General features: G+C 40.0%; 1 protein-coding gene across 3 annotated transcripts in view; it reads right to left on the minus strand.

Moving 5' to 3' along the window:
- Nucleotides 1-12,739, minus strand: part of peak1 (pseudopodium-enriched atypical kinase 1) — a 109,701-nt gene that overhangs the window by 52,170 nt on the left and 44,792 nt on the right. Inside the window, exon 1 of one of the 3 annotated variants that reach the window (XM_036147300.1) lies at nt 10,735-11,099. The exons of the other annotated variants lie outside the window; for them this stretch is intronic. The gene's annotated coding sequence lies outside the window, so the exon portion shown is untranslated. Of the gene's footprint in view, nt 1-10,734; nt 11,100-12,739 lie in introns of those variants that run through there. 3 annotated transcript variants of the gene reach the window in all.

The raw sequence follows: 12,739 nt of genomic DNA on the forward strand, positions 1-12,739 counted from the left end.
ACGTCAGGTTTACTGAGACGTTTAACATTCAAGTAACATCGCTTTCCCTCTGTGCAGGAAAGCTGTCGCTGCACCAGGGGCCAAAACAATAGAGAGAGTGAGAGAAATGCATGTTCAGGGTGGTTTGTTTTTTAAGGACGCACAATGCTCATTTGAAACTGTGCAGCTCTCTGACAACGCGCCGTGCTGAATAAAGGACAGTGCCATGCTTTCTGCCGAGTTCGGATGCGACTGTGCTGAAAATAAACTAGACAGTAACAGCTTTCCTAATCCAGTTGGTGGTTTAATGCCAACTGTGAAGAGAACACATACTTTTCACGGGCAAACTGAGACAGCTCAGCCCATCAGTGAATGCGCTCCTCCTTTGTTGGCGGATCAGTTGGAGGTTTTGTATTTTGATGTAAAATAAGTCGTTTCATGTAGGTTGCTATGCAACAAAAATAAAGGAAAGAACAAACGAGCATAAAACAAAAAGCATCACCCCATTTTTTAAGATTCCTTCAATGTTCCGCATTCGGCGATTTCATTTGTGATAAAAATAACCACAGTCGTTCCAAAGGTCGAGGCTTTTCTCTTGGAGCCACTTTAGTTTCCTTTGAATGAGGAGAATTTACTGGCAAAAAAAATAAAAATGGATGGAATGGCTTTGGAGGGTATGTTGTGTGCAAAATAAACGTCCAAATCCCTAATTGTGGGAGAAATGGGTTATATTTCCTGTGGTGGTTCTTGATATGGATCAGCACCCAGGGTGGCAAGAGCCGGGAGCAGCACAAGAACTAAGAAAAAAGGAACTAATTATTCGTTTCTGAATAGCAGCATGTCTTCTACTGTGCCAGAAAAAAATGTCATAGTACACATTTCATTAAAACAAATAAATCTGTATCTGGGTAGCTAAATAAGCATTTAGGAAAACAGCTATCCACATCTGTCAGACCTGGTGTTTAGTTAAAACTTATGGACTCATCTATCCTAAGATGTCTGGCTCATTTCAGCAAAATATATTCCTAAAGGAGAATATATACAATAAAATCACCAAACAGGACTGACATACATGTGTCAGCTGTCCAAGCAGTTTCATCGAACTGTCATTAGCTTATGCTAAGTGCTGTGGCCTTCTTCAGAGGACGTTGTGAATCAGTGCAGCCCTGTTTGCCTGGCATACCTCAGCAGATTTCCATCAAAGTGTGTGTCGCTCACAGGTGCCATTGCCTCTGAACTGTAAAGCACAGAGCCTTCCTCTTGCCTCGTAAACAACAGCTGGTTCCAGTAGTCCGTCAGCTACCTGTTAAATTCCCCTCAGCACTACTCACAGCTCTGGCACGCTATTAGCTGGTCTCCTCCATGGAGCGCACTTCCAGGGACACGCAGAGCCACCGCAGCTGCTTTTATAGCGCATAGCAATAATAGCAGTTTGAACGGTTCAATGGCCGACTCAGAAACGGGCTGGCTTTTAATTGGGTGTGTTCGCTTTTTTCCAAAAGCATCAGGGGGTTAAAAGTAAATGTTAAAAGTGTCACTGGCAGAGTTAGTTGTTTTAATATCTATATCTATATCTCATGCGGGAAAATTAAGCTTCCAACTGGTTTTATGACTCAGCCCTCCAGTGTTGTTTTACTACAAACACGCTTGCATTTGTTGACAAGCCCAACGTGGCCAAGTCTATCAGACATAACACTATTTAAACTGGAATTTAGATGAAGACTTCTACGTTTATTTCAGGCCCGGTTTCCAATGAGATTTGAGGTAGAAGGTAGAATAGGCAATAATGCTGACATGGGTTGCTCCTCCTTCATCCTGGCTACTGTAGGCTTACTGCCACAGAACACAGCTAAAAAGTAACAAAACCAGGAAGTGCAACTCGACCACAGTACATTACTGTTGCAGAGAAAGTTCACCTCATTTGAAGTTAATGTTTTGGGGTAAACTTTTCTTCTTCTTTTAACTTTTTAATTTTTGGGTTACCCTTTGTTCAAAACGTAAAGACGAGGCGGAATCTGTGTTGAGTGCTTTTGTACATCTAAAGTTAGATTGATCGAATTTTAGCACCGGATAAAACAAAACTAGAGTTTTGCGGCCAATACTTCTGGGAGTAGCTTTACTGGACCGTTGCATTTTACCTGTATTGAGTTAGAATATTTTGAAGTAACACGACTTTTACTTGACTACAATTTCAGGCTCTACCCACCTTGACTTCATTGAATGAAAGGAAAGCATGTTTTACCCAAAATGCCACCAGACCCACAACTACAGTTTGTTACAGTAAGATTTCATTGCTCTGTTACTTTATATCTGCTGAGCCTGCTTGCAGGCCAAGTAAAAGGTATATAATTTAAAAAGTATATATTATCACTTAAAATACTTTGCACAGGTCTAATAGAAATGACCTACTATAAGTGATGTTTTCAAAAGTTTTATGTTTGAACAAAATTAGATTCGAAATAAACTTTGTTTTGATGTTAGTTATGTTCACGTATTTTTTTTTTTTACTCTTTAAGATACCAGAATTTGCACATATTTATATCTTCATCTGCCAGAATAAATATTTTTTTGAATGCATTCAGATGTTATGATTGGTTACTCGTGTTTTACTTTAGTTGTTTTACCAAATAATTGATTTACTCTTAATAATGTTTTGGACGGTTACATTTTATTTCTACTTGAGTAAAAATATAATGAAGAAACATTACTTTTACCTGAGTAAATGTTTTAGTTACTCTACCCAACTCTACCATATCCTTACTTCTGAGGCTTTGGAAAGGCTGCCACCTTTCCCAAACAGAAACTTTCCTCTAATCTTTTCTGTAAAATACTTCCTGTAATATTTTCAGGTCTCACTCACTTTCTTTCCCAGCATGAACTAACCTCGGACGTGTCTCAACCCGTTGTAGAAAATATGACATTTCAATTGCTTTTTGCATGTCTTGCATCCTTTCCATTTTTCCATTTCATTTTTGATAATGACAGTTTGCACATTTTATTACTTCTCAGGGAGCGTTCGTCTGAGTTATCTACATCATCTGTAAAGGGTCTTCTATCTGTCTTTTTGACTCAAACATGGGGGGGTGGGGGGTACTCCAACGGTTAATGGGTGAAACAGCGTCCACCCTAGAAAGATCGTTTTTTTTTTATTTATTTTTTAAATTGTTATAATTATTACCTCCAACGACAAGAGGGAGATTTTCAGTCAACATGAGCTGGAGAAGGTCCGATTAGCTATTGCACACCAAACTAGGGATATAGAGGCTGGAGATGCTCAACAAATTGCAATACGCTATTTCTGCACTTTACAGCAACAATTTTACCTCAGAGTCAATATTCAACCATTTTACCTTGAAGTTAATATTAAACCAAGAAGAACTTGTCAAGTCTTGCTCAGTGTGAAGCAGCCAATCAGGTGTCAGGGTCTCCCTAATCACGTCCACTGAGTTTGATGGGTGAAGGTGACGGTGTAAATGATTTCATGATGAGTCTGCTGCGTGACACCATGAAATAAATAAATAAATAAATACAGAGTGAAATAATACATGTAAATAAATGTATATTCAAAGGAATTGATTAACAAAATATGAAATGTAATTATTTAAGGTCATAATTTAAAAGGCATATTTAATTATTTAATGGCAATTTCATAATTTAATGGTACATTATTTGTTTAATGAGGTATTTAATAAAGTAATAGTACATTTATTTATTCAATGGAACATTTAAAGGTACACTTATTTATTTCATCCTACATTTCATTATTTAATTTTACATTTCATTATTTCATGGTACATTTATTTAGTTCATGACATACTTATTTATTTAATACTGCCCCCCTTAACCCTCCATAAGTAACAGATTCCACAATAAAGAGTGTTTCTATTGGCTCCACTTGGTAGAGCATCTGATGGTTTCACTAGTCCACCAGCAGATCACTGGTCAGAGTCAGTCAAGCTCAAAATGTTGCCCAATTCTGGTCCTCAGCCAGACTTGATACACAGTATGTTTAAATTCTTCACGTTTAGATCTTTGTAAAAAACTGTTTTGATACCTCAGCATATGTAGTTAGCAGGGAAACAGTGTAAAAGGTTTAAGGTGACAAAGTCAGATGTAAAAATGTTTTTCAAAATCTGACATTTTAACATGGATGACTTTGAAAAGGCAGCTGTGGAGGAGAAAATTCAACAGTTGTAATCAAATTGAAGTATCAGTGGCAATCCGATCCAGACTTCAAACGTCAAAGTACCTCAAAACTGATACAGAGCCCAAAGTTTTCAGTGGGTGATGGTGTTTTTGTTCAAAATCGTATTACAGCATGGAAGACTGCATAGCACTGATTTGGCGTCTGAGCCACATCTGGCAAAAAAAAAAAAAAAGGAGGTTGCGTTAGACCTACAAAATCTACAATCTAAATAAATTTTGAACGCTCTGATGCCAGAGTCCTTCAGAACACGGCTCAGAGAAGGCAGTCGATGGCAGTACCTCAGCCAATTAATAGTAACTATTAAGTAATAAGTGGTATAGTAATACATGGTCATACTCCTGAGCACCTCAGGGTCTTTGGCTCTTAAAGTGGTTTTAGGGAGAGCTGAACAGCACCTGCTACTGCACTGAGGCAGATCAACTTCAATGCGTTGTTAAATTTAATCTCACTTGCTTGTTAGTTTGATACAAACGCATTTGCAGCATACTTTTAAGTAATACTGTGATTTGAGTACAATATAACAGGTTTTTCATGTCTGATAAATATTTATTTTTTCTTCTAAGTATATTTTTTATCTCTAATTTATCTGGATGTGTTGCCTTTCTGTTAAATAAAGAACAATGCTAAGTTGTAGCTGTAGACACATGCTTACTCCTAGTAGCGCTGACCCTGCATAGAGATGGAGAGTAGTCTTATAAGGGATATCTGTTTGGACAAGTTTTGAAAAAAGATAAGGGCCTCAAAGAATACCTTTGTTTTCTAGTATCAACCGTATGCATGACTCAAATTCCAGCAACACTGGCGTGTGTTGAATAAATGACCCAAAGCCATGACTGTGAGGCATCAAGCTTGCTACTAAGCTCAGGATGTTAAGTGACGATTTGTCTGTGGTGTTCCACCAAGCCATGGAGTTGTGTAAAAACTTGCTGTGCCTCATTTAACTTAACCACAGACTAGAACTATATTGAACACACCATGTTTAAAAAAAATACACACATGCTTTCAACACAGGCTTACTCTGTAATCTCTGAAATAATCTAGATTTTAGGCTTTGAAAGGCAAATTGCACTGTGGAACGTTAAAGCTTGTGTTGTTTCCGTATGTTTTTTTAACCCAACTGAGCTCTACTATACAGTTTGCGGGTCATTGACTAAGAAATGTTGGTTAAGTACTGTTATCATGTGATGTAGATAGTTCATTGGCTGTCTTTAAAATAACAGATGCAACTACATGTGGTTCCTTGAATCTGTCATTACAGCTACATGTGTGGTTAACACATTATTAAATTTAGAGTCATTAAACCCTAAGCCAAATTTCAAGTAGGCATAACACTCAGATAAGCTGAAATGGCTTAAAGTATCAACTGTACTAACTTAAGTTTTAGGAATAGACACCGTGTTTCTTGCAGTTCAACAACTATCTCCTCCCATACACTCGCCTGTAGTGGGTCTAAATCAGACTGGGGTGGCTTTACTAGGTACACCTGGCTAACTGCTCATTTACACAAATTTCTAACCAGCCAATCACATGGCATCAACTTAATACATTTAGACATGTAGACATGGTCAAAACGATCTGCTGCAGTTCAAACCAAGCATCAGAATGGGGAAGAAAGGTGATTTAATTGATTTAATTGAACGTGGCATAGTTGTTGGTGCAAGACACGTTGGTCTGAGTATTTCAGAAACTACTAATCTACTGGGATTTTGACACACAACCATCTCTGGGGTTTACAGAGAATGGTCCGAAAAAGAGAGAATATTCAGTGAGTGGCAGTTCTGTGGGCGCAAATGCCTTGTTGACGCCAGGGGTCAGAGGAGAATGGCCAGACTGGTTCGAGCTGATAGAAAGGCAACAGTGACTCAAACCACTCGTTACAACCAAGGTGGGCAGAAGAGCATCTCTGAACACATATGTCGAACCTTGAGGCGGATGGGTTACAGCAGCAGAAGACCACACCGGGTGCCACTCCTGTTGGCTAAGAACAGGAAACTGAGCCTACAATTTGCACAGGCTGACCAAAATTGAACAATAGAAGATTGGAAAAACATTGCCTGGTCTGATGAGTCTTGATTTCTGCTGCGACATTCAGATGGTAGGGTCAGAATATGGCATCAGCAACATGAAAGCATGAATCCATCTGCCATGTATCAATGGTTCAGGCTGGTGGTATAATGGTGCGGGGGATATTTTCTTGGCACACTATGGGCCCTTTAGTACCAATTGAGCATCGTGTCAATGCCACAGCCTACCTCAGTATTGTTGCTCACCATGTCCATCCGTTTGTGACAACATTGTACCCATCTTCTGATGGATACTACATGAAATAGTCCCAGAATAAAATCTAATAAAGCTTTTGGCATATATAAGTCAAGCGGAGCACTATGGCGAAAGCAGTAATGCTCCACTTGTGAAAGTAAAATCTGTTGGACTCTCTTTGGTATTAAGACAACAATTCTTAATGCTACACTGTCACACAGGACACATTAACAAAAGGAAAAGGGGTGTTAGTGGTCAGTGGCTAAATTACTAAGAAAGTAGGAACAAAGTCACCTGTCTTATCTGTCACTTTAAGGATTATACAAGTTGATAATTTCACCAGTGCAGACAGAGCTTCTGCTTACCAGAACATGTAGAAAAAAAAAAATATGAATGGAGTGAATTTATAAAGCCCTCTTGTAGTCATACTGATTACTCAAAGAGCTTTTCACCCAATTGCACTCACATTCATACATCAATATGAAGATCAATATATTATCTGAGGGTTAAGTGCCTTGCCCAGAGGCACATCGACATGTCACGGGGGGAAGCTAGAATCGAACCCACTACATTCCGACTGCATGCTGACTACTCTATCACAGTGGTCCACAATAATGTTCTTATCGGGCTATTTGCAGCAACATTTGAGTAGAATCTAGGTAACTTCCTTCACAGTGGTGCTCAAGCAACAAAATGTCCAAAATGTCTGTGGTGGCTTGTGGTAAAATATAAATTTGTTACAGAATCAGATGTGTAGAAAAAAATTATCTGCAGTGTTCTCTTGTTGAAGCTGTGCATTTTAAGGTTATGTACATAATAGTGATATATTGTGAACCAACAATATTGTTATACTACTGGCTAATTATGACAAGACTTTCTGTGTCTTATCCAGCTAGTAATCATAATGAACTCTGTTTCTTTATATTGATTATTGAAAAGCACCAAACTCAATGTTTGGTGTATGGTTTTAGGTTGCACTTAGAGCAGCTGTATCTTTTGTTTTTAAAAGGATATCAATATTGACATTGTGATTGGTTAACATACTTATTTTATCAAACGCGAAAGAGAATAAATCTACAGCTTTTACTGAAAAAGTACTAACATTCTAATTTTGTTGCATTTGAACTAAATCTGCTATTAATCTCAAAGCTAAAAAAAAAAAGTCTTGACGACAGACTGATTAAGCAGAGTCTGGGTGAAGGACTTGTTACATTAGTCAAGTAAAAGTTTGGTGACTTCTCCTTATAACAATAGGCTAACATTTAGCAGACATGATCTAACAATTGTGCAACAAGTTCCAGAAATAAACAGAGAAATCAGTCAGGAAGAATGTTTGATTTAAGCAAAAGTTTACCAGGAAAAACTATCTGATGGGTTAGTTTCAATACATCACAAACAGAAAAGATTCGAGGTCTGTTTAATTATAGAGCAATTACAGAATAGCTGTCAACCTCAGGAAATTAGTGTGGTCAAGTCATAGCTGTGGGAGCTGGCTGTTCCATGTTGAACATTAAGAAAGGCATTATTTTTCTCACTCTCCCATATTTACAAGAAATAGGAATATGGAACAAAAGCAGTTGTAAAGTGTTCTTGTGGGTATTTATAAGCTTTTAAGACTGTTACGGTGAAAACAGCACTGTATCTAGCTTTTTTATGTCGATATAAAGTGTAAAGCTTCAACACTTGTCTGTCATTGTTGGTAGAGGATGGCTTCCCAATGTTTCCCTGAGTTCATTTACTGTTGGCCTACCTCCTTTGTGCTTACACGTGAGTGAAGTGAGAAATAAAAAAGGTACCAAACTGTGCCAATCAACACTTTAGCCTGAAAGTGTGCCTGGATTATTTTTAGGAGGGCACAGTAAAACACTTAAATTATAGAGTAGTGAGAGATAAACTGACTGGCAAGCAGCCAGCTTTTCTCTTATTTGAAACAGATAAACTGTCACATTGGACAGGAGATTTCTAGTAGAGAAATCATAAAATGATGTCAAAGAAGAAAATGCTTACCATCAGTTTCATATATAACATTTTTAGGTTTGACTGACAATTATACAGTGAGCAGTAACAATGTGGAGGGAATCAAAGATTCTTTCCTGCTTAGAGCTGAAAAGAAAAAGTTATACAAGAGTGATAATATCCAAAGCATACTGGAAGATAGTAAACTAAACCTTGATACCCAAGTCTGAATGCTGGTGGCTTTTCTGAGTTTTTCTGACACTTTCTCTTCAAGTCCTTCATCCTTTCACAATGACATCCACAGAGAAGGAGAGATTGTACTGGCTGCTGCCTCTTCCGGCCTGCCTGTGTCATGTGACCTCTTCTCTGCACTGTTCTCATATAGCCTCTGACAGCTGAACAGCTTAAACGTCCACAGAGAGCAGCTGAAACACTAGTCATAAAATTTTAGGATGTGTAAAGCAGAGCACTAAGTTTATGAAGCTAGCAAACAGTTTTCTTCTGTAATATTTTCCACACAAAATAAAATGGAACCTTATTAAAATAAGTTACAAACTGAATTATAAAAAATCCGTATCAAAAACGTAAGAAAAAGTCTAGGTTAGCCAAACACTTCAGCTCCATATGTAAACATCACAAAACTGTTCATCTCCAGGGATCTTTAGAAACATATAAAGATATACTTGTTTTAGGTGATGAGTTGTCAGAGCATTACACTAGCTGTCTTTATTAAGTTAGCCCATGTTGGAGAAGCAGAATAAAATAATTGTTACTGGCAAGAGAAACAGACAGGAGACTGTAGCACACAAAAGGTTGGTGACCAATGTTAGAAAACAACAGACCTAACCAACATAGACCATGTAATGCTGATAAAATGTATTGAGTTATTTCATAAACAGGTACACTGATTTTACCTGTAGTGTCAGGTGTCAACAAATGTCTACTCTTAAATGACTGAGTTGTAAATGAACTGAAATATATTATAAAACAACTAATTCTTTGTCTGATAAACGCTAACTCATGAAAAGTCATGCGTGAACCTCACAAGCATGTTTTTGGGGGGGGATAAGTAGAAGAGGAAAAAAATGAAGAGAAAAAGATAAGACAAAATGTTAGAAGGGAGAAAATGCGAATAAATAGAGGAGAGGAAAAAGAGAAAACAAGATAACATCCTCGGAGTCTGCTACACATGCAAAGAGAGATATAAAAAGAACAGCAAAACCGCCTGATAAAGTATTACAGGTACAAACAGCCAACGCCTTGATAACATCACTGGAAAATACACAGTATTATGTGGCCAGTGTCCAGTGACAGCTAAGATAATAACAGGGGTTTTCTGTATAGAAGTGAATCTGCAAGTACCTGGATCCAAGCACCTGTAGGTGTTAGTGAGAGTGTACTTGTATATCTCAGGTTTATCCATATGAAAAAATGTTCAGTAGTGGTTGTGAGGAGCCAAAGACCCGCCCCCCAGAGCACAGATGCAGACACCAGGGGAACCAGAACCACAGATGTCCGAAAGGACCTCCAGAGCAAAGGTGTCCTAGAGGGACCAACAGGGGATAGGTGCCTCCCCACCCCAGGGAAGAGCAGAGAGGACCCCCAGGAAACACCCCAACAGCCACAGTGGCGCAGCTTTGCCGGAGCGGATCAGGGCACAGAGACCCGAGGCCCGGCATCGCCCCGCCCCCCAGCGTGGACCCGACATACCCACAGGGCCCAGGCCCCGCAAAGCAGCCGCCAGAAGTAAGCAGGCACAAACCCGAGCACCCAGCCCCAGACAAAGAGGACCATCAGCGCACCACTGGGTCAAGACGCCAGCCAACGGAAGGGAGCAGGATGGGCAAAGCATGTTCTGAGCCATAAAAGAAAATGCAATGGCTCTCTAAAAGTGACACATTGAACAAATATGTCAACTCCACGTTTGTGTGTATGAGGAGCACTCATTAAAATGTGAGCCAGCTTGTCTCTTGCCAACATATCCTGTTAAATTAGAGGGTGTCCCATCACTGCTGAAAGTCCCTTCACCACTCCTCTGACAGCAGGCAGGAGACAGCAGAGATGCAGGTATCAGGCTTATAACTCCATCTCTTTTGCTTCTCCCGGATTTCACGTCATCTGACCCTCGCCACATATATTCCCAATTTCCCCCGGGAATCTCTTAAATCATACCTAGTCATCACATCTATCTGTGCCTGTGAGCCCTTGAGCCTTGGAGCGAGCCTCTGGAGAACAGAAGCGGCGGCAACAGTTGGCGAAGCCTCGGCGAACAGCGGCAGGCAGGATGTGAGCAATGAACATCAACAGCGACACAGTGGAAGCAAACTACTCACAAAGCACTGGTGTGAATCCGGTCTGCGGTCGGGGCGGATGAGTGAGCCACATGAAAAAGCCTGGTGGAGATGAAGCCAGAGCATGAATGAGAGGAGGGGACGGAGGCAGAGCTCAGGAGCTACACGGGGGACGAGGGGAGGGAACGAGCGTGAAGTGAGATAGTCGCAACACGAGAGAGCCGAAGGAAAACAAATGGCTGGAGAAAACACTACGGCAAGTTTTTGTTCCGGGTAGAAAATAGTGAAAAACTAAAAAACACCAAGAAGAAATAGAAAAAGTATCAGACGAAGACAGCTAGCTAGACATGGTATAGATTTCCCCTGCTGGTATTAATGGCCATGCTCCCAGTGTACAGAGATGTCTTTAACAGCCACATCACCAGAGCTTGTTAACAACTCTTGTCGCATGCAGAGGATTTAAAAAAAAAAAAAAAAAAAAACAGAAAAAGCCCCAGAAAGAATGAGGCTGAGGGCATTCCTCTCAGTAGAGCCGAATTCCCAAAGAGCCCTATCAGTTCCATGATGCCTCTTAACCTTACATTTCACAGACACTGTGAGAGTCAAGCAGCTGTCAGCCTTCCAGCGATATGGAGTAAAGCACAAGACGCTCCTGGTTCTTCTGCCTTCTGCAAATTTAATAGATGTGTCAGCAGCCAAACAGTTTGTTGACTCAGAGACTAAACAGAGAACGTGACCCAGTACGTCTCTCGGTGCGGTGAATCAAATAAAAATGCAACATCCGGAGAACAACATCGTGTCAGACTTGAACTATTCTAGTTTTGAAGTTATTTGATGTTCTGAATCAGCTGATTGTTGGATTAATAGGAGGAAGGAACTGTAAGGAAAACTACAATTTTTTTATTATTATTTATTTATCATTTTCCTTATTTTACATCAAGTGATTCAAAACCTGCCATTATCAATTAACAGAAACATAAGTTATAAAAAAAAAACCTCACGGTTCACTTTTCTGAGTGTTCGCCACCTCTCTCCCAATGACCACTGGAGATAGACCGCATCACATGAGAACCCCAGTAAATTCAAACCAAAGTCCCAATGTGACAAGATGTAAAAAGGCTTAAGGAGTATGAGAACGTGCGCCAGGCTTTAAGCGGATCAAGTGCTACCAAGACAATCAGAGAGTCGGGAGCCTCTGGGCCAAGCTCACCCTAAACATAACCAATCAGTTTTTCCACAGATGGTTTGCCCAGGAGTTTCCACTGCTGCCTCCACAGTTCGTCACTAATGGGAGACGTTCGCTAAATCGAAATCTGCACCAATCAAAACAAACCAGAGCAATTCTGGCTGAATTTTTCAAAACATTTTGAAGACAAAGGCGACTGATGGATAGCAGCTTCTCGGGTGTTTAGTCTCAGCGGCACCTTGGCAGTTCATTTAGCCAAAGCGGGACATTTCCTGGAACATGGAGGTAATGTGCATGCAGATGTGACAGCTGTTAGCGGCTGACCTGTTCAGGTCCTTCCTGACACGAGGACCACATGGCTTTCACACAGCGGGAGCGGGGATCTGTATTACAACTAAAGTCAGGTCACAGCAGTTTAAAGGGCCATGCCAGGTCAGAGTCTGCACTGCAGGCTTTTTCATGGGGGTTATAGTAGACAATAAATATCCAGGTACGTTTAACATTTTGCTATGGACATAAAGGACCAAAAGTTTAAAAAAAAAAAAAAAACTGAGATGCAGACGGGAGAGAAGCTGTTGAGTAAATCGGGGGTAAAAAAAATAGCAAGTAGCAAAGAGAGCAAAGAAAAAGCCAGAGAATGAAATCAAAGTAAAAGTCTGGGTGAAGTCAATCTTGAGGAATGTCAGTAATTAGCCATGTTAACGGAAAACAGACACTTTACACAGACAAATGTTTTCTGGGAGACGGATTAAAACAACAGACATGCTTGGTATGCCTTGTGGAAACTGATGCGTGCCGTTCTCTGGGATCAGATTAGAGATCATTGGCTGAAAATACTATCGGCTTCATCACTCAGTCTCA

This window comes from Fundulus heteroclitus, chromosome 2 (assembly GCF_011125445.2).
Source record: "Fundulus heteroclitus isolate FHET01 chromosome 2, MU-UCD_Fhet_4.1, whole genome shotgun sequence".
Taxonomy (NCBI): Eukaryota; Metazoa; Chordata; class Actinopteri; order Cyprinodontiformes; family Fundulidae; genus Fundulus; species Fundulus heteroclitus.